General features: G+C 40.6%; 1 protein-coding gene across 7 annotated transcripts in view; it reads left to right on the top strand.

The window, feature by feature from the left end:
- Nucleotides 1–19,365, top strand: part of LOC136246766 (uncharacterized) — a 306,647-nt gene that overhangs the window by 13,156 nt on the left and 274,126 nt on the right. For 4 of the 7 annotated variants that reach the window (XR_010696819.1, XR_010696816.1, XR_010696818.1 and 1 more), the window contains 2 exons: nt 1,015–1,077; nt 1,148–1,225. The exons of 1 other annotated variant lie outside the window; for it this stretch is intronic. The gene's annotated coding sequence lies outside the window, so the exon portion shown is untranslated. The remainder of the gene's footprint in view (nt 1–1,014; nt 1,078–1,147; nt 1,226–19,365) is intronic. 2 more of the 7 variants (XR_010696823.1, XR_010696817.1) reach the window with 1 other exon arrangement.

Raw genomic sequence — 19,365 nt, 5'->3', positions numbered from 1 at the left:
CAAGCCCGTGGCCTTAGCCGTTATCAAGTTACGCTCGTCTGAAGACATCAGGCAGTCAATCAGTCCGTAGAAAATTCTGTTAAATAATTTTTTAAATTCCGTAGCAACTTGTTGAAAGCGTTTTAGGTCAATCTGAAAGCTTGTTTGGCCTTAGTTTTACCTAACCAATACTGCCTCATCGTCGTCAGGGAAAATTGAGGCTGGTTTTTGGGTGATGTTATTTCGTGGACCATGCCTACTCCTTTGTGGTCCCTACTATACAGTACTATTGTACTGTACTGTATGAAAAAACAAAGCAGTTATACATATGATACAATCCAGGTGGTATTGTTTTGGACACTCAGGTTCCATCTGTGTTTATTTTGAAACCACATTTGCTTTATTTACATGAGCATACTGTGCAGTTAGTCCTCACAGTGATGAAGATCATTATGGTGGCAGTTATACTTACCAGTAGAAGTTGTGGTTTTGAATCATTACAAGTGAAGCCATACACCCCCTACAAAAATTTAATTCCTTTGTTCACAGGGATTTGGATGCTTTGTGTGAAATATTGGTGTTTGTGGTTTTAGAATGGTATGCTAAAGTGTTAGTACAACTTCTTGTATCAAGATTTTTATGTATACCAGTGAGGGAGAGATGTCTGTATAAGTACAATACAAGTGATTAGTATTTGTAGCAGGGCTGCATGTTGAGAAAAAAATATTTGTACTGCCCGTCGATGTCAACAACTGGTTTTACAGTGTAGGTCCCTACGTGGTAGCCAAAGAAATTTCGAATCTCATAGCTGTGCTCCAGGCAACCTGAGGTGTTGATTGCACCCTGTTTATGCTGCTAAAGAATAGATTCCACGTTTTACTTCGCCATATTATGCAACAAGCTTTGTGTAAACTGATACCAAAAGTGTATCTTACAATCAGCTCTATAGTGTTACTGTTCAACATCTAATAGTCATACAAATTGTCATGTAGATAGAGGAATAGCTGGTCTACAATGTAACGGTGTTTATTTTAGCGGAGTTCTCCAAATGTGTTCACAACTGGATTTAAAAACATCCTTCAAACTGGAAATTGTGAGGTAACTGCCACCTTATTTGCTAAAAATGATTTTGTTGATTTCCATTATGTTGTTTCATTATCTCTTGTAGGAGCATTTAGTAGATTGCAGTAAAACAAAGGACAACAACTGTCCATTTTGTGGAGAAAAATGCTAGTCTAAAGAGCAAGTATGTTGTTGTGATTTGTTTGTTTTGTGTGTGTGTGTGTGTGTGTGTGTATGGGGGGTACTGGGGACTTTTGTATAACAAGTAGAAGGGGAAAAGTGTAGAGATTTTATAGCGTTACAAATGAAGAAAAGTATGAGAAGCACTTCTCCATTTAATCCAAAAAATGTGGAAAGTTTCTGTTACAGATGTAGTGAAACCATCATGTACTAACTACTGCAAATTGGCACTAGTACTTGTGGTGTCAGCGAGAAGAAATTGGATGCAAAGTGGGACAAGAGTAAGTCCATGATACAAGCATTGTATGTACTGCAGTATCAACCTGCTTGGCTGAAGCAACTTAATGGGTAGCAGTAATTGTAGCTTTAGCCGTTACCAGAATGTGAGTTAACACCTCCAAGTGCTGTGCTTCTAGCACTGCAAACTCTGATATGATTAAGGTGTCATTTACCATTCTGGTCCCCCATGACCTGAACAAAGTTACTACTGCCTTCATTATCTTGGTGAAGGCCCAGCCTGAAGATGGCTTGGTGAAGGCTATGCCATGCCTGGAGGCTATGGTATAACTTTTACATATCATGCGTTGTATTGATATGTGATGATTTTTAATGGAAAATGTTGCCTTAAAAAGTAATTATTTTCTTTATTATATAAGAACTATATTTGAAGAGAACTGTTGCATGGTAGACATGTATTTAAGAATCCTGTAATGTGGTAGTGTTTTTGCAACCAAGTACTGTAGGTGGCCTTATCAGGAATTGCACATGTGTAACTCCATTGCCACATAATTTTAAATCTCCATCTTCGGTACTCTGCAAGCAAAACTGTCCCAGGAATTTTTAAGATAAGTGAAACTTGATAAGTGAAACTTACTTCTGCAAAGCACAAGCCCACCTCTCTGCAGGGGTAACCAAGTGGATAGGTTTTATCACTTACAAGGATTCTTAGCCAAGTACAGCCAAATGGGTTTTTAATGACACTAAATGTATAGGCATGGTAATATTGCGATATCGATACTCTCACAATAACGATAACATTGCTTAGCCCTAATCTGTAGGTGCCTCACTGTCGATAGATAAGGCTTGGTTGTCTAATATCTGAGACCCTCCATTTTTAGGAATGTCACAAATTGGCACAGATCCTGCTCCTTACCTGGCAGTGGGGTTGCACCTGCTGCAAACAAAGATCCAAATATCGCCTTTTTCCCACCGTGTATGCCCTCTGAGTGGAGGGGGCTAGGCCTACCTGGTACAGGCTACAAACAACTCTGTCCAGCTAGCCAATGCCCAATCTGGCTGCTCCTCCACCGACAGTTTGAGAGCCTGCTCTGGGATTGGAGAAGGGCCCCTGGTGAGATCTGCAAGAAAAGTGGCAAATTATTACTGGACAAGACATTTGATTTTCCCGGAGATGTACAACCTCTACTGACATGTGGTGGTGTTCTGTTATAAAGAACAGGTAACGGACCATGTGCACAAGGCTTTACTATAGCCATTGTTAAGCACCTCAACTACAGAGTTGTTATCGCAGTAGCACAGGACTCTAACTCTTGCCAGCTCCTTCCCCCACACAAGTGAGGCCAGAAGTATTGGTGGGAGGTCCTTTGGTACAATGTGCCAACTATTTGCTCGAGAGCTCCACTGCCATTGAAACCACTGGTCCTTGTAGACTGCTGTGTGCCCCCAGCCACTTGATGCGTCTGAGTATATTTTTGCCACTTCACCCTCTGTGTTTGGAAGCAGGCCAACCACATTCCATTTAACTTATTCCACCAGAGGAGGTCTGAAATTATCTCACTGTTAAACTGTACATGATGGCTCCTCTTCTTCACCTTGACCATCTGCTCAATGATTCTAAGTGTCGGCCTAGCATCACCACTTTTGCGGCATGCTGGAGTAACCCAACTAATGACTCCAGGTCTTTCTTACAACTCAATTCCCTCTGCAGCCATCACTGCACTCTTTCCTTTACTCTTAGCAGTTTGTCTGCTGGTAACTGTAGCTCCATTCTCGTGGTGTCAATCTCAATCCCTAGAAATTTGAGGCATGTGGCAGGGCCTTCACTCTTGTGTGGTGCTAATGGAACCCCAAGCTGTTCACAGGTATCAGATAGGCATGTCATGTTGGCTTAGCACTCCTTTGTAGCTGGGGCTCTGCTGTGATAAAATCATCTAGATAATGCTGGCCATCTATACAGTCCATTTTCCTTCCCAACTGGGATTAGGGATGCATCTATTGTGCTGGAATAATTTCAGGAATAATAGGTAGTGGAAAGAATTAGGAAGTATTCTGGTGTAATTGGATGAACTCTAGGAATGATTAGTGCAAATGTATAAATTTTTCTTGTAGTGTGATGCAAAAACCTTTTTTAATACAACCATAGATAATCTACCCTAACAGGGATTAGTGACGAACTTAGCAACACGTACTGACGTCACGGCGAATCCTCATTACGGTTGTACGTGGACCCGCCCACAAATTAAAGTGCCTTTTTGGTTGCTACTGTCCACTACTATAGCAAGGACAGTGTTCAGCTCATTCATCGCGGCTGCTACTTCATAAGTCGTTCGTAATATCGTATTCTACTTACTCTGAAAGATTCTCACGTAAGCATTCTTACTTATGCTCACATGGAAAGCTGAACGAACTACGTAAATTATGACATCATGCAAGGGGTCCGCCCACAAGCACTTTTGTAGTTTTTTCTAAGCAACAAGTGATATTTATAGAAAGAGAATTGTTTCAGTGCAAGCTTACAACTGCAAGAAGTGTAATTATCACTTTAATTTTTCAAAATTTCCTTGTTTTGGTGAAGTATTTTGAGTGAAATGAAAAGGGGGTTTCGTAGTTTTCACTCCCCCATAGTAGCAATTTATCAAACATGCTTGTGAACATGTGAATAACGTTGTTTAATGAGTGTAATTAACACACTGATTAATTAATATTGTACTCATAAAGTTGTTTTTAAGGTTACCTGGTAAAGGTAGCCATAGGGCATATTCCTGGTGACTATAGTGATAATACGTACATGCAAGTACAGTAATTACAGGCATAGCTATTTGCATCTGTACTGATGGGATAAAGGAAGGTGTTAATTGGAAGACAACACAAGAACTGGGAAGAGAAACAACAGTAGTGCTGTGAACCTGCAGAGTTTACTAAAACTGGTTATTGGAAGGTGAATAATTGGATATTGACTGGTTATTGTCTGATTGTAAATTAGCAGACATTATGGCACTAAACATGGCTTTTGGAAGCCTTAGGGTGGTACCAAAGTGACCATCAACATCCTGCTTTACAATAACAGCTATTACAAGCAGTATTTACACATGCTTTACCAAGTGGGTGGGCAAAACCGGTTAAAAGGCTTCTTAGTCAATAATTGGCTTGACCTAGACAATACTGGTTAATAACCGGTTTTTCCATACCAGTTCACAACACTAAACAACAGGCATTAATGCAAAGACGAAGTTTTGCCAGGATCTCTTAGAGGTATTTTTTGGTAAACGGTGTGCTCAGGGAGGATGCAATGACAATCCAACAAGCCATCAGTTTTTTAAGAATACTGGTGTCAATACAAATTCAGGAAACTGTGGCAACAGACCCTGCACATGGAAACTGCAGAAAGAGACCATTACTTCAAGATGCTGAAATCGATGAAACACCGCTACCATGAAGAAAGCGTGGTAAACCATAGAAGCCATAATTATTATTACTGCTATAACAATCATATATAATATCTTTAGCTCTGTATGGAGTCCTTTCTTTTTCTTACTATTGATACACGAAAAGTGTTTGTACTCGGCCTTCTACTCATCATTTTGTATGCTATTGCTTGCAACATCCATTGGCAAGTATCACTCTTTACAACTCCCAGTATTTCTTTTCCAGATGACTGTACAGTGGCATTTATTCCCTGTTCAAGATGAGTTCTTAATCTAACTTTTATAGCTTTTTCAATTTCTTTAAATAGCATTAGCGCACTACGTAATACTTTCATGTGACCATAACGAGGATTGTCAGACGGTTGTTAAGCGCGTCACTAATCCCTGTTAGGGTATATTATCTATGATACAATACTGAAACAATGCAAGCATAAAAATGGTTTAAAAGATTGACATACTCTAATAGAACAGTCACTTATTTTCTAATAGAGTAGTCAACTATGTAACCATAATTGTAATATAGCAGTCACTTATCTAAAACTCTTACTAATATGCTAGTTTTTGCGTAATTTTGGGAATAATAAGTAAAGTTTAAAAAAATTGATTTAATTTAATTCTTACTTCAGTCTCAACTGCTGCTTACTATGTTTGCATGATAAAGATCAAAATGCTCTAATAGAACACTCACTGAAATAAAAATACTCTAATAGAGCAGTCACTTTTACTCTAATAGAGCAATCAGCTATACTCTTGGAAAAATCACTTGTTTAGGAGTAACAGAAATAGCTGAATATTTTTATATGGATTAGTATTAAGCTATTTAATGGAAGAGTGATCAATGTAGATCTCACTGTTTTTTTTTTTGGCAGAACTCTTCATGTTGTGCTTTTGGAAAATAATGAATAATAACTGCCCGCATCAAATTTTCTAAATTCTGAACGAAAAACTGGTAATCACATTTCATTGGCCTAAGCGTATATGTTCAAAAAAAGCTTTCTCAATATCACCTGAGATCCCAAATTGACGAAGACTGAAATGGATGAGGATGGCACAGAGATCATTACTACTTGGTACACTGATCTCTGTCTAGTCAGTCATTAAGTGAGGGCTGGCTAGCTGACTGTCGCAGCAGCTACAATTCTAATGGGTTGTAGTTAGTGAGTCTTTCTCTACTGCATGGTGTGGAATGTAATGAGTCTCAGTATACTCACTTGATGTGTCGACTTGCAACACCATTTTGTGAAATTCCAATTGATTCCGAAGTCAAAAAACATTTTAAGTCAAAATCACTTTTGTGTTGGGGTGATAATCATTGAAACATTGGTTGTCATGGAATGATGGTTCCCTGTTGGGTTGGGCCTGAGATGAGGTTCCCAACTTCGACTGTACGGCGATCGGTCCACTGCCACGAACAACTTTTATCTCCAACTATGTCCCAGTAGTAATCTGCTCCTACTAAAAGTGAATTGCAAACTCACTTTCTGAACTAAGAGGATGAGCCAGTTGAAGTCCTTTGAAGATATGGAAGACCTTAAAAATCAAGGCTTGTGTAGTTCTGAAGTGGCACTACAAGGACAGATAATTGTAATTCTTCTCCACCCATAGTAAGCAATGTGACCCTGCTAACATTAAGATGGCGACTTGTTGGATGCTAGGTCAGCGATCTAGAATGCTGGCTAGTTCTTCGGTTACTAATGACCTCTGGGACCCTTCATCCAGTAGTATATTGGCTTCAACACATCTTTTTCGACTTTTCACTCTTGCTGCAGCCATTTTGAGAAGGCAAACATTGTTGTGTTTGGGATGGAGGGTCACGAGAGTGTACACCAGTAGGTTGAACAGTAGGTTAAGAGTTGAACAGAGCTTGTAGGATGTACTCCAGTAGATTGAGAGGTCACGGAATGTACACCAGCAGATTGAAGTTGAACAAGGGATGGAGGGAGAGCTGTGGTATTGCTTTGCTGTTTGTACAGTGTTGACTGGAGTGGTAGGTGGGTTGCGATTACTCTGGTGTCCAAGGGCACAAAGGTTTGTATGATGTTTATGGCAGCAGTGGTACAATGGTGCTTCAAGTTACAAGAGGAAATCTTGTGGTATCCTAAACAGTTGAAGCAAAATCTGTCCTGACATTCAATATCGATGCATTGCTTAGAATCTGTGGCAGTACTGCATAATGAGGGAGAATGAAGTTCTTTACAGAAGGGGGGCATTGTACTTTCAATTTAACAATCAGCTTGCCAGCTCCAGCAACAAATGCAGCTGTTGGTGTCAGTGTGTTTTCTACTTGGGATCCCATCTCAAAGATGTACAGCTCATTAAAAGTACAGATTGTATCTCGGTAGCAGTCCACTCTCTCTTACTATGTGCTCTTTTTTTGTTTGATCTTTCCAGGAGCTTTCCAAGGATGATTGAGACAAGCAAGCTGCCATAGGAGTCTTCTTTCTTCCCTAGTGATGCAAGACTACAAATGTGACTTGCTATATTTCACATAAACTGGATTATGATTGACTGAGGGTGGGAAGATTAATGAGAGCTTGCATATGTACATCGATTTGCTTGTACGGCTGTCTGAAGCGTTCTTGTAGTAAAGCTACTGAATGAGTATAGTTAGCATTGGTCAGTTGAAATATAGCAATGATTTTGGATGCTTCCCCCTTGAGTTGAGCACACAAGTAACTCAGTTTCTAGACTCCGGTCAGGGATGTGTTATTGTGTATAGCTGCCTTGAAACTGTCCCAAAATGTTTGCTAAAGGAATGGGTTACCAGAGACCTGGCAAGTCCAATTTTGAGAAACAAGTGAAAGAGACAGGTTCTTTAGTGTGACACTCTGGAGATACAGAAGGAGGTGAGATGGTTGGGATGTGTCTTCATGTCGAGTTTATATTACTTCAGAAACAGTAGGAGTAAGGCAATGTGTAATCTTGACCTTAGCAATAGATGTTGATAATGCAATCTCTTCTGTTTGTAATATTTCAGTCTCCATCTCTTCATCATTGTCCAGTACTTCAAGAGTCTATAATCTCCTGTGAGGTTATAAGACTGTTCTTATGGCTAACTTGCTTGTGCAGATCCCTCAGAGTAGCTATTTGATCTATAGTGAGGGGTGTGGTAGTAGTGAGGAACTCATCTACACTCTGTAGTAGTTTTGTCAGATGCGTGATATCCTCTTTGAGAACTTATGGCTTGCTTGACTTTTGCCGACATCCTTTAGTTAAAGCTCACATCACAAAAGCGGTTGTGATGATATAGTGAAGTTGGCATACCTGTGGTCACAGCACCAAAAATGATGCATGAATCTGTGTAGTAGTTCCAGGTTCCTCTCTGGATCAGCAAGCGAAAGAGAATCAGCCATGCACACACATAGAACCCACAATCGAATCTCTAATGACACATGATCATGTGTGCAATATCACAACTATAAGGAGCTATAGTACAGGTTCATTGTTCTGCCACTGTGACAGCACCATGTATGCTAGAATAAAGTTCAACACTATTATAGTTTGTTTTACTCTAAGTTTTGCTAACATAACATTTATGATGATAACAATTGGTGTGAGTGGCTTTTAATCAGTATCAGAATACCTAAATAACCAATGGGCATTGATCAATGCCTAATATCAGCTCCGATTTGATACCAATGTGATTATCAGTGGAATATTAATTCAGTCATAGGTATAGGCTGAAGTAGGGATTAAATGTCCACCAGTATATCTGCAGGTGTAGGCGACCTTCCTTGTGTCGTGGATTGATTGTGAACTTTAGTAACATTGTGTATAGGTAGGCTTATATCACGTCTGATTGTGGGTCTTGTTTATTAATGTCACGTGATAATACAAGGGTGATGTGCGTACGCGAACAGTTGTGGCTTTAATCCGGTTGTGGCTCGAGCATCGTCGAGAAACTACTATCGTTATACTCATTACATTGGTGCTGTGACCCGTTCGTTAGCCTTATCGTCACTCCTCAATTCTAACCAGTCATCTAGAAGCTGTGGTACCGTGGCTCGTGGAATTGATAACGGTACCCGATAAGGCGAGTGAATTACCATTGATCACCAGTTGTTTTTGTGTTTTGTCTTCCTAGAGTGATCACCGCCACAATGGAAGAGCTACAACGCAAGAAGACCTCACAGAAGGGTTACAGATCCCATTTAACGTGCCTCTTTAACAAAGTGGATCCCATTATCGACTCCGAAGAGAGACTCAGTAAGAAGCAAATAGCTACTCTTACTAGTTCAGTCGAACAATTCAACGAGCGTGGAGCATTATTGCGAGATATGGACAAGGAGATAATGGCCACTATTCAAGGTGAAGATGATCTAGAGGCTGAAATTATAGAGAGTGCGGCAATACAGGAAGCCATTAGTGACAAGATAAGTCAAATCAAGAGTGTTCTCGATGCAATGACTACACCTACCCTGAATGCTTCTGCCCCAGCGTTTTTACCACCAATTGAGCAACCACCTCTGCTTGAACCCACAGTAGTAACTACTCACAGAGATCATGTAAGCCGACTACCCAAGTTGCACCTACCTACTTTCTCTGGAGATCCCCTCATATGGCAGAGCTTTTGGGATGCATTTAATGCGGCAGTTCATTCAAACTCTGTGCTAGATGATGTCCAGAAGTTTAACAATCTCCGTGCGCAGCTGCACGATGAAGCCTCACATGCTATTTCTGGTTTTACACTTACCAGTGCCAACTATCAACAAGCAGTGTCACTACTACAAGAACGTTTTGGGCAACCTCACAAAATAGTTCATGCTCACATGAGAGCACTTTCAAATTTGCCAATACCTAATAATACTGTATCCAGCTTAAGACATTTGCATGATACCGTGGAAAGTCACATCAGAGGTCTAAGTGCACTAGGCACTCCTGAAGAGTCATACAGTACCCTACTTGTTACCATCATGTATGATATGTTACCTATGTAGACCAGATGAAACATGGCTAGGTCACATGCTAACCAAGATTGGACACTAGACCAACTTAGAGAGAGTGTTTTGACAGAGATTAAAGTCCTGGAATCAGGCACACCACTTGACATGGCCACAGAACCCACCAATAGGGACCTACCTTCAACTATGACTGCATCATTTTACGCAGGAGCACATAATCACACTTCAAAACACCGAGTGCAATCCAAGCCCATGTCCTGCATTTATTGCCCTTCCACAACACACTCACCATCTGCCTGCAACACTGTTTCAGGCTTGACATAGTAAGGAAGGAAAATCTGTGTTTCAATTGTTTGGGACGGCATGGAGTCTCTCAGTGCAAATCCAAGTCAAGATGCAAACGATGCAGAGGAAGACACCACACAAGTATCTGTGAGAACAATGACAAACAAGCCAAAGTGCCCATTCCTCCTATTACATCAGAATCTCAACCACTACCCTCTAATACTTCAGAACAATCAACTACAGGACTGACAGTTTCCCTACCAGCCATCCCACCACTGACCAATGCAGCTCCCAGCAACACTGGCTGCTTGTTGAAAACTGCTATTGCCATTGTGCAGTCAGGAGACTATCAGTGTCGTGCTCACATTCTGTTTGATGAGGGTGCTCAGAAATCGTTCATTACTGAACAGTTAGCCAAAAGTCTGCACATTGTACCGAGCAGGTCACAGATAATTCATGTTTCTGCATTTGGAGGAGGCACCACCCCAAAAGAGCTCCACCTAGCCTCAGTTTCAATTCGAACTAATGATGGAGAAGTTCCAATGTCTGTGCTTGTCATACCAAAGATTGCAGCCCCATTGCAGAACCTTATACCATCTCCAGGAGACTGTTATCTGTATCTTTGTGGTCTTCCTCTAGCACATCCTGTGCAAGCTATTGACAAGTTTGACATATCTCTACTTGTTGGAGCAGACTTTTATTGGCAGATTGTTCAAGACAAGAGTTGTGCGAGGGAATGGTCCAACTGCTGTGGAGTCTAAGATCGGGTATCTTCTGTCAGGCCCACTCTCGCCACACACTACAGTTGAGGCACTCCACATTGGAATAACGGCACTTCAGGAAGTTACTGACACCAATCGTTTCTGGAATGTAGAGTTCACCGGTACAATTGCCAAATCCTCAGCCTTCCTTGCAAATGACCAACGAATTGCTGACTATATTAACTCCTCAGTGCGTCATCAGTCAGATGGGTCATATATTGTCCAGTTTCCATGCAAACACAACCACCCTTATCTCCCCTCAAATCGTGGTATTTGTGAGAAACAGACAAGATCACTAGCAAGGAAACTTGCTCGCACACCTGAGCTACTCCAGACTTATGGCAACATCATAACAGAACAACTTACACATGGATTTATTGAGAAAATTACAGAATCTGATGTACCCCGGCATTGCCATTTCATACCACACCACGCAGTCAAGAAAGAATCCGCCACTACTCCAATCAGGATAGTATACGACTGCAGTTGTCGACAGTCACCACATCATCCTTGCTTAAATGACTGTCTTGAAGTTGGCCCACCCTTCCTGATTGACCTTTGTACACTGCTCCTACGCTTCAGAATGCACAATATTGCTCTGGTAACAGACATAGATAAGGCTTTCCTTCATGTACAGTTAGAGGAAGCAGACAGCAAGTTTACACATTTTGTCTGGTTATCTGAAGTAGACAATCCAGAAAGCTCATTTGAGATTTATAGGTTTCGTGTCGTCTTGTTTGGTTGTGTGAGCTCACCTTTCATGCTGCACGCAGCATTGCGTTGTCACCTCAACCATGAACACTCTATCACTTCTAGAGACATATTAGCCAATTTATATGTGGACAATGTTGTATCCGGAGGTTCCAATGTACCAGATGCTTTAGAGTACTACCACAATGCAAGACAATTGATGTCAAATGCTCATTTCAATTTAAGGAGCTGGGCTTCTAATAGTCCAGAAGTCAGAACTAGAGCTCAACAAGATGGTGTTGCAGACACAGCAGTGACAGTAAATGTTCTTGGCTTGATGTGGGATACATCACAAGACATTTTAAGACTTGCAGACAGGGCATTTTCATCTCTAGATGTAGCACAGCCAACCAAGAAAGGAGTTTTACAAGATTTATCAAGAGTATTTGACCCTCTGGGTATGCTAACTCCAGTTACCATATCGGCAAAATTGTTTATGCAACAGCTGTGGCAAAGTAAGTTGAAGTGGGATGAACCATTGACCTCTGAATTAACCACTGAATGGAAGGGTGTCATTACAGATTTGAAGCAGACTTCTAGTCTTTATGTACCAAGGCAGTACTTGCAGCTTGACGCTAATGACCAGTTAGTACTCCATACTTTTGTCGATGCCAGTCTTAAGGCCTACGGAGCAGTGGTTTTCATCTGTACGAGCACCAGCTCTTCGTTTGTCATGGCCAAGGTTCGAGTTGCACCACTCAAGAAGCTTACTCTTCCAAGGCTGGAATTGATGGCAGCCCTCGTCAGTGCACGGTTGTGTAGGTTTGTGATATCTTCTTTGAGCCATCTCCAGTTTCAACAGATATTCATGTGGTCAGACAGCCAAATTGCTTTACATTGGATATTCAGTGATAAAAAGCTACCAATATTTGTTTCTAATCGTGTGCAGAAGGTACGTAAGCTTTTTTCTGATGCTACCTGGCAATATTGCCCCACTCAAAGCAATCCAGCAGATTTGGTCACTCGAGGCATCTCATTTCATTCATTGAACAGTTCTGATCAGTGGAGACAAGGTCCTTCCTGGATAACTAACAAGGCACAATGGCCTAAGTGGGAATATGGAGAAGTATTACACCTCCATACTGCTGAAGAAAGTTCAGAAGACTTGCCCACTGAGGATGACTCACTGCCTCCAGCAAACATTAGCCTGGTTTTTGACATTAACCGCTACAGTAGTTGGTCAAAGTTGCTTCAAGTGACAGTTTATGTGCTTCGGTTCATTTATAACTGCAAGCAGAAGGCACCAAACCTTAAGACCTCTCAGCCACTCACTTCCAGTGAAGTCAATGAAGCAGCTTACAGATGGATTCAACATGTACAACAGTTTAGCTTCCTGAAAGAGTTTCTGGCACTTAAGGTTACGGTGTAGTCACGGGCAATCATTCAAAATTTTGAATGCCTATCGATACGTTTTGAGAAGCCCATAAAACCAGTCTAGCAGCGTGAAAAGTTTTAAATGAAGATGAAGCCCTTCATATGTAATGTTTTTATGTAGCTACAGTGTAGTTTGAGGCAGGTGGAACACTACAATTCGTTGTAGTAACACAAGTAAGCCAGCCTGTACATCGCTCAGCTCCAGCTGTCACTACCATGTTTTTCCGCTGTCAAATACAGCAAAAGCTGTAGGCTCTATTGGCTTTTCTGGGGCATAGTGATACTGTATATTAAATTTGTTAGGTCCTGTGGAAGCGTTTTTGGCGTGTTTCTCCCAAGTGACTCGGATACAAGCCTTCAAAGAGCTTGTTTCACCCGAAAAAACTACTAAAAGTTCAATAAAACGTCTATACTACCAGTAACTTTAAAAATCGCTTCCACAGGACCTAGATATTTTAGTTGTTTAGCCACTTGTGTTGAAATTATAAGGATTCAGTAATCTGTTAGTCTGTTTTTTGGCGGCGTGTTTTTATAAAACATCGCTCTATTGTAGACCACACACCCAAGAACAGTCGTTGTTCTGTAGTAAAAACAAACAAGCACAATTAGTTGTATTGCTAACACAACACAGTTGTTGAAATTATTTATTCCTGCTTGGTTTAAAGCAGGTTTTGTAATTTGTTCCACCCACGCATTTTAAACTATTCCGTAACCTTAAGTCAAACAATGCAACGAAGCAGCGCCTCCCCTTGATTCATCAGCTGAAGCTTTTTCTAAACAACCGACATCTCATTTGCTGCGGTGGGAGGATTCACAACGCACTTATTAATGATGAAGCTAAGTTTCCATACCTTCTTCCAAAGAAGCACCCTATTACATCCTTGATAGTATATCATGTACACAAGACCTACCTACACTCTGGAGTCAATGCCACAGTGACAGCTCTTAGATAGAGATACTGGATTCCATCTACCAGGCAAGTGGTAAAAGCTCTGCTACATAAGTGTGTATCTTGCAAACGAGTAGCCGAAAGGCCCTATCATAGACCTGAACCACCACCTCTGCCTAGTGTAAGAGTGAAGGATGCAAGACCCTTTGAGATCACGGGAGTCGACTTCACGGGAGCACTTCACGTAAAGAAGATGGGTGAGATTACTAAAGTGTATCTGTGTCTGTTCACATGTGGAGTATCAAGAGCGATACATCTAGAAATAGGAGATGATTTATCTGTTGATACCTTCTTACAGGCTTTCCGAAGGTTTGTGGCCCGGCGATCCTTACCTCGTGTTATGATATCAGACAACGCCTCTACTTATGAGGCTGCAGCAAGAGAGTTAGAGAAACTTATCAAAACTAGGCAGATGAGTGAATCATTGTGTACATTAGGAGTGCAATGGAAATTCATTCCAAAGAGAGCCCCCTGGTATGGGCGGTTTTGGGAGCGCTTGATCGGTCTCACAAAGACAGCACTCAAGAAGGTGTTAGGAAAGGCATTTGTTACTCTCCCTGTTCTGCAAACACTGATTGTAGAAATAGAGGCAGTACTCAACGACAGGCCCCTCACGTATGTTTCAGCCGATATAGATGATGCGGAGCCTCTTACACCTTCTCATCTCATTTGTGGACGACATATCACCTCACTACCTCATCAGACAGTAGAAGAAACAGTTGACCCTACTTACGCAGTACCTCAAGTTAAGGAATTTGCAAAGAGACAGAGTCAGTTGCTTCAGCATTTCCAGTCTAGATGGAAGAAGGAATACTTGACCTCTCTTCATGAATACCATCGATCTAGTGGAAATAACAGGCAAGAAGTCAAAGTTGGTGATGTCGTAATCATTCATGATGATGCACCAAGAACGGAGTGGAAACTTGCTGTTGTGGAAAAACTGATAGTTGGTTTAGATGGTTATGTCAGAGCAGCAGATGTCCGTACTGCAAGTGGAAGGACAAATAGGCCCATCGCCCGCTTGATACCACTGGAAGTGAATGAGAATAAAGCCCAGGAAAAACAAGTTGTAAATTCTACTGATGTAATTGATGTGAGTAACTCGAGTGATTGTCCCGCAGAGAGGCCCACAAAACATGCCACTATCAGGGCTGGGAACAGACTCAAGCAGTGGGCAGCACTGATTCGTGTGGCCCCAGAGGATGTCATGGATTGATTGCGAACTTTAGTAACATTGTGTATAGGTAGGCTTATATCACGTCTGATTGTGGGTCTTGTTTATTAATGTCACGTGATAATACAAGGGTGATGTGCGTACGCGAACAGTCGTGGCTTTAATCCGGTTGTGGCTCGAGCATCGTCGAGAAACCTCTATCATTATACTCATTACGCCTTGTTTCCCTACTTTTTTTCTATGATCCCTTAAAATTCTTAATTTATCCTTATACTGGTAGAGCAGTTACATTACTCTGAACTCTAATAAAACTGTCATGCTTCCTTAATTATTTGGCTTAAGGTTACGGTATAGTCATGGGCAATCATTCAAATTTTTGAATACCTATCAATGCTTTTTGAGAAGGCCATAAAACCAGCCTACTGGGTCTAGCATGAAAGGTTTGCAATGAACTCAAAGCCCTTCATATATTAATGTTTTTATGTCACTACAGTGTAGTTTGGGGCAGATGGAACACTACAATTTGTTGTAGCAAGACAGGTTAGCTAGCCTGTGCATTGCTCAGCTCCAGCTGTCACTACCATGTTTTTCTGCCGCCAAATGCAGCAAAAACTATAGGCTCTATGGGCAGTTGTGGGGCATGGTGATACTGTACGTTAACTTTATTAAGTCCTTTGGAATCATTTTTGGTGTATTTCTTCGCAGTGACAGAGATACAAGCCTTCAAAGAGCTTGTTTTACTCGAAGAAACTAATGTCTTCACAAACAGTAACTTAAAATATTGCTTCCACAGGACCTAGATATTTTGGTTGCTTAGTTGTGTCGAAATTATAGGGATTCAGATATCTGCTAGTCTGGTTGTTGGCAGCACATTTTTGAAAGACATTGCTCTATCGTGGACCACACACCCAAGAACAGTTGTTGTTCTGCAGTATAAACAAACAAGTACAAATATTTGTATTACTTCCACAACACAGTTGGTAAAATTATTTTATCCCTTACTTGGTTTAGAGCAGGTTCTGCAATTTGTTCCACCCACGCATTTTATAATATACCGTAACTTTAAAGAGCTCGTTGACCATCCAGGGTGTGCTTGGTGCTTGAGATCACTTGTATACAATCAATATTAAATTGCGACACACTTGCACAGCATTGGGCTTGGCTGGCTTAAAGTATTGAGGTGTACCTGTATGTCTTGTAGTCATTGTGCAACATGAGCCCGATCACAAAATAGTTATGAAAAATTGCAATAACTTGGGGTGAAAATAAATCCTACTGTGGACTATTTCTAGCAGTGTTATGTCATGTCTTGTAGTAGTTGGATGATCACAGCTAAGTATTGTGCACAAGTGTTCTAAATTCCTTGCAGTATATAAATGTAGCTTATTACGTGACAATGTGAACAACATTTAGAATGTGGAATTGTAGTCAAAGAGGCAGTGTGCCAAGCCATACAAGTGCAAAATTTATGCATTACGTGATTTGTAAACACACATGCGGGACAAAGTAGGTGGTCTTTACATAGCAACAACAGAAATGGATGTTTCGTCAGAGGAAAGCGACAAGGTCAATAATATTCGGCTGTCGTTATCAGTCGTGCGTATATTTACTTATATAATACGTTTATGTAGGAGGACGAAACTGTGATCGTGACAGACCAAGAACAATGTACTTATTGCAACTGCAAGTCGACTTGCCAACGTAAACAGTTTCCCTACAAAGAAGCAAACTTGCTTTGTGGTACCAATTATCACTGTGGCACTAAGAAAAATCCATGCAAAAACAAAGTAATGTATAAATTTCTTGCTATAATATATTATTATAGTGACTTGTATTTCATATTACAGCAAAATGCCAGCTATGTAAGCATTAGTAGTGCTGGGCGGTATTGAAAAATAGCAAACGGTATACCTTCCATAAAAAGTACCACGGTATTACTAAATATCGCGGTGTTAATGTAAAAGCCATTAGTATTAAAGTAACTGCCATTTACTTCAACAAAAGCACCAAATAAATACCCATGGTAGGTCAGCAAACCTCAGGTACAAATTACCACAAACAAACTTGTATACATAGTTTGGTTAGCTGACTACATCAGCTGTCACATGTCTGGTTGCCTTCTAAATATGGGATGAAACAAGCCCACAGGGAGCCCATAGTGTCCAGACGGTATGGCAGTATTAAAAAAAAAAACAGGCGGTATCAAAACCGGTATGACTTAAATATCACAGATTACTGACAATACCGGTATATCGCCCAGCTCTAAGCATTAGTGTTTAGGGGCGTACGGAGAGGGATTTTCAGGGTATTCAGGAAACCCCTTTGGATTTTACACACTACTTGAAACATTAAGAAATTGAAACTTCAGGTTTGGAATCTGTCATGGAACAGGACACATTTAAGACTTTTATCTTATGGTTTCTCACATGATAGCAACACTTATTGCATCGATTTTGGTAAAAAGATTGAGATATTCTAATAAAGCAGTCAGGCAATATAACTCTAATATAACAGTCACTTAGCTGTAGTGGAAACCCCTTTTCAAGATTCCTGCGTATGCCCCTGGTGTTAATGAGGAGCCAATGGCCATTTCTATAAGAGACTCCAGGATTCGTTCACTAGAGGTAAGTACTATATATATACGGTGTATACTGAAGAGATGAACTCAATTCTATACATGTTGGCTTTTGTTTCTACATTGGCACCTGCTCAGTGCAAGCAACTCATTATGGGAATATTGGAGGCATTGAGTTGGCTAAATCTGTTCTAAACATGGATATTCAGATTCCTATGGCCTATCCACAAATTAAACCAACCTGGTGTATTTGTACCAAGTGCCGTAGTATGGACCAAATGGTTGAGAATATCTGTTGCAGACAGAAGCCTTGTGTAACTACAACAGAAATTTTTAACAACATAGTGCTCAACAGAGATGTTTTATCTGCTGCAATTGTTGATCACCACGATGTGTTGGTTGAAGCTGCTACTTATATACCACAAGCATACAGAAAATCAGCATATCATCAATGGATAATGTGGAGGATTGGTTACTTGGGAAATAGAGTATGCCGTGTTGTCCCATGATGTGTGGTCTGGGCAGTGAGAGATCATTACCCTGCACCTGATGGATACTATATATTTGAGATTTAAAGAGTATTGAATAACTGATTACTGTACATGTATATGTACCATACACTGTTATACATACAGTGTTATCTTATACATTATTTAGACCGTGATAATTTGTTTTTAACTAAAACTATGGTGGTATCTGGGATGGTGTGAGCAATTGTAGACTGTAGCTTAGTTGGATGAGAATCAGGAACCTATGGTTTGCTTTTGGTTGTGTATGATGATGTACTCCTTTCTGCATGTATGGCTTTTAGTAGTGGTGGAATATACTCCTATTTCTTTGATTCTAGAGTGGCAGTTACATCCCATTTTTTAGATGACTTTCAATATTTACGGTGATAGATATAATCCCCATCTTTGTTTTTTTGCCAAATCTCTGCTGTGGTAATGATTGTAGTCAAGTACAGCTAACTGGATTCTTGCGTCATAAGCCTGATTCCTTCAACAACAACATCCATGCAATATTGCATATCACAGCCAAATTACTTACCAAAATGCATTCCTCTTGGGACAATAAGCTAAACTGTGGAATGACTCCAAAATGCATGTGTGCCTGAAATAATACTATTAATTTTGGAATCAACACATCTAGGAGTCGCTATGTGCAAGCAAAAATGGAAATACTTGCCTGAAGTTGACATAGAATTTCATGAATTTCATCCACTGTTTGTCAGTCATCAACCTTCGCAAGGCTTGTAATGCTGATTCATCTATTCTGAAATATTCAATCACATTTCCTTTGCCATCCGTAGGTGGTCCAGTCAATTGCTCATGGTCACACTGCCCACTCAACCACTCAACCACTCATGCTCATTAGTGACATGATGCAGTAAGCCTAACCATTTAACCTGCATATTTCAGTACAACTAATACAACAATTATCCATGCAGAAATCAGTGGCGGATCCAGGATGGGGCATTTGGGGCAAATGCCCCCCCCTCCCCCCCTTCAAGAAATTGCATACAAGATCGAGATACTCTAATAGAGCAGTCAATTACTCTAATAAAGCAGTCACAATGTTCATGAGGCAGTGTAGCTTACCTATGAAGCTATAAATAGGATTTTATTTTACATAACAGACGTGATATAGTTGGTAAGGATAACTAGCTATTATTGTTGTGACCTTTTATTTATTTTTTTTTTTGGTCTTCAA

This window comes from Dysidea avara, chromosome 2, assembly GCF_963678975.1.
Source record: "Dysidea avara chromosome 2, odDysAvar1.4, whole genome shotgun sequence".
NCBI classification, from domain to species: Eukaryota; Metazoa; Porifera; class Demospongiae; order Dictyoceratida; family Dysideidae; genus Dysidea; species Dysidea avara.
The sequence above is the reverse complement of the archived record's forward strand: the minus strand, read 5'-3'. Positions and strand labels throughout refer to the sequence as shown.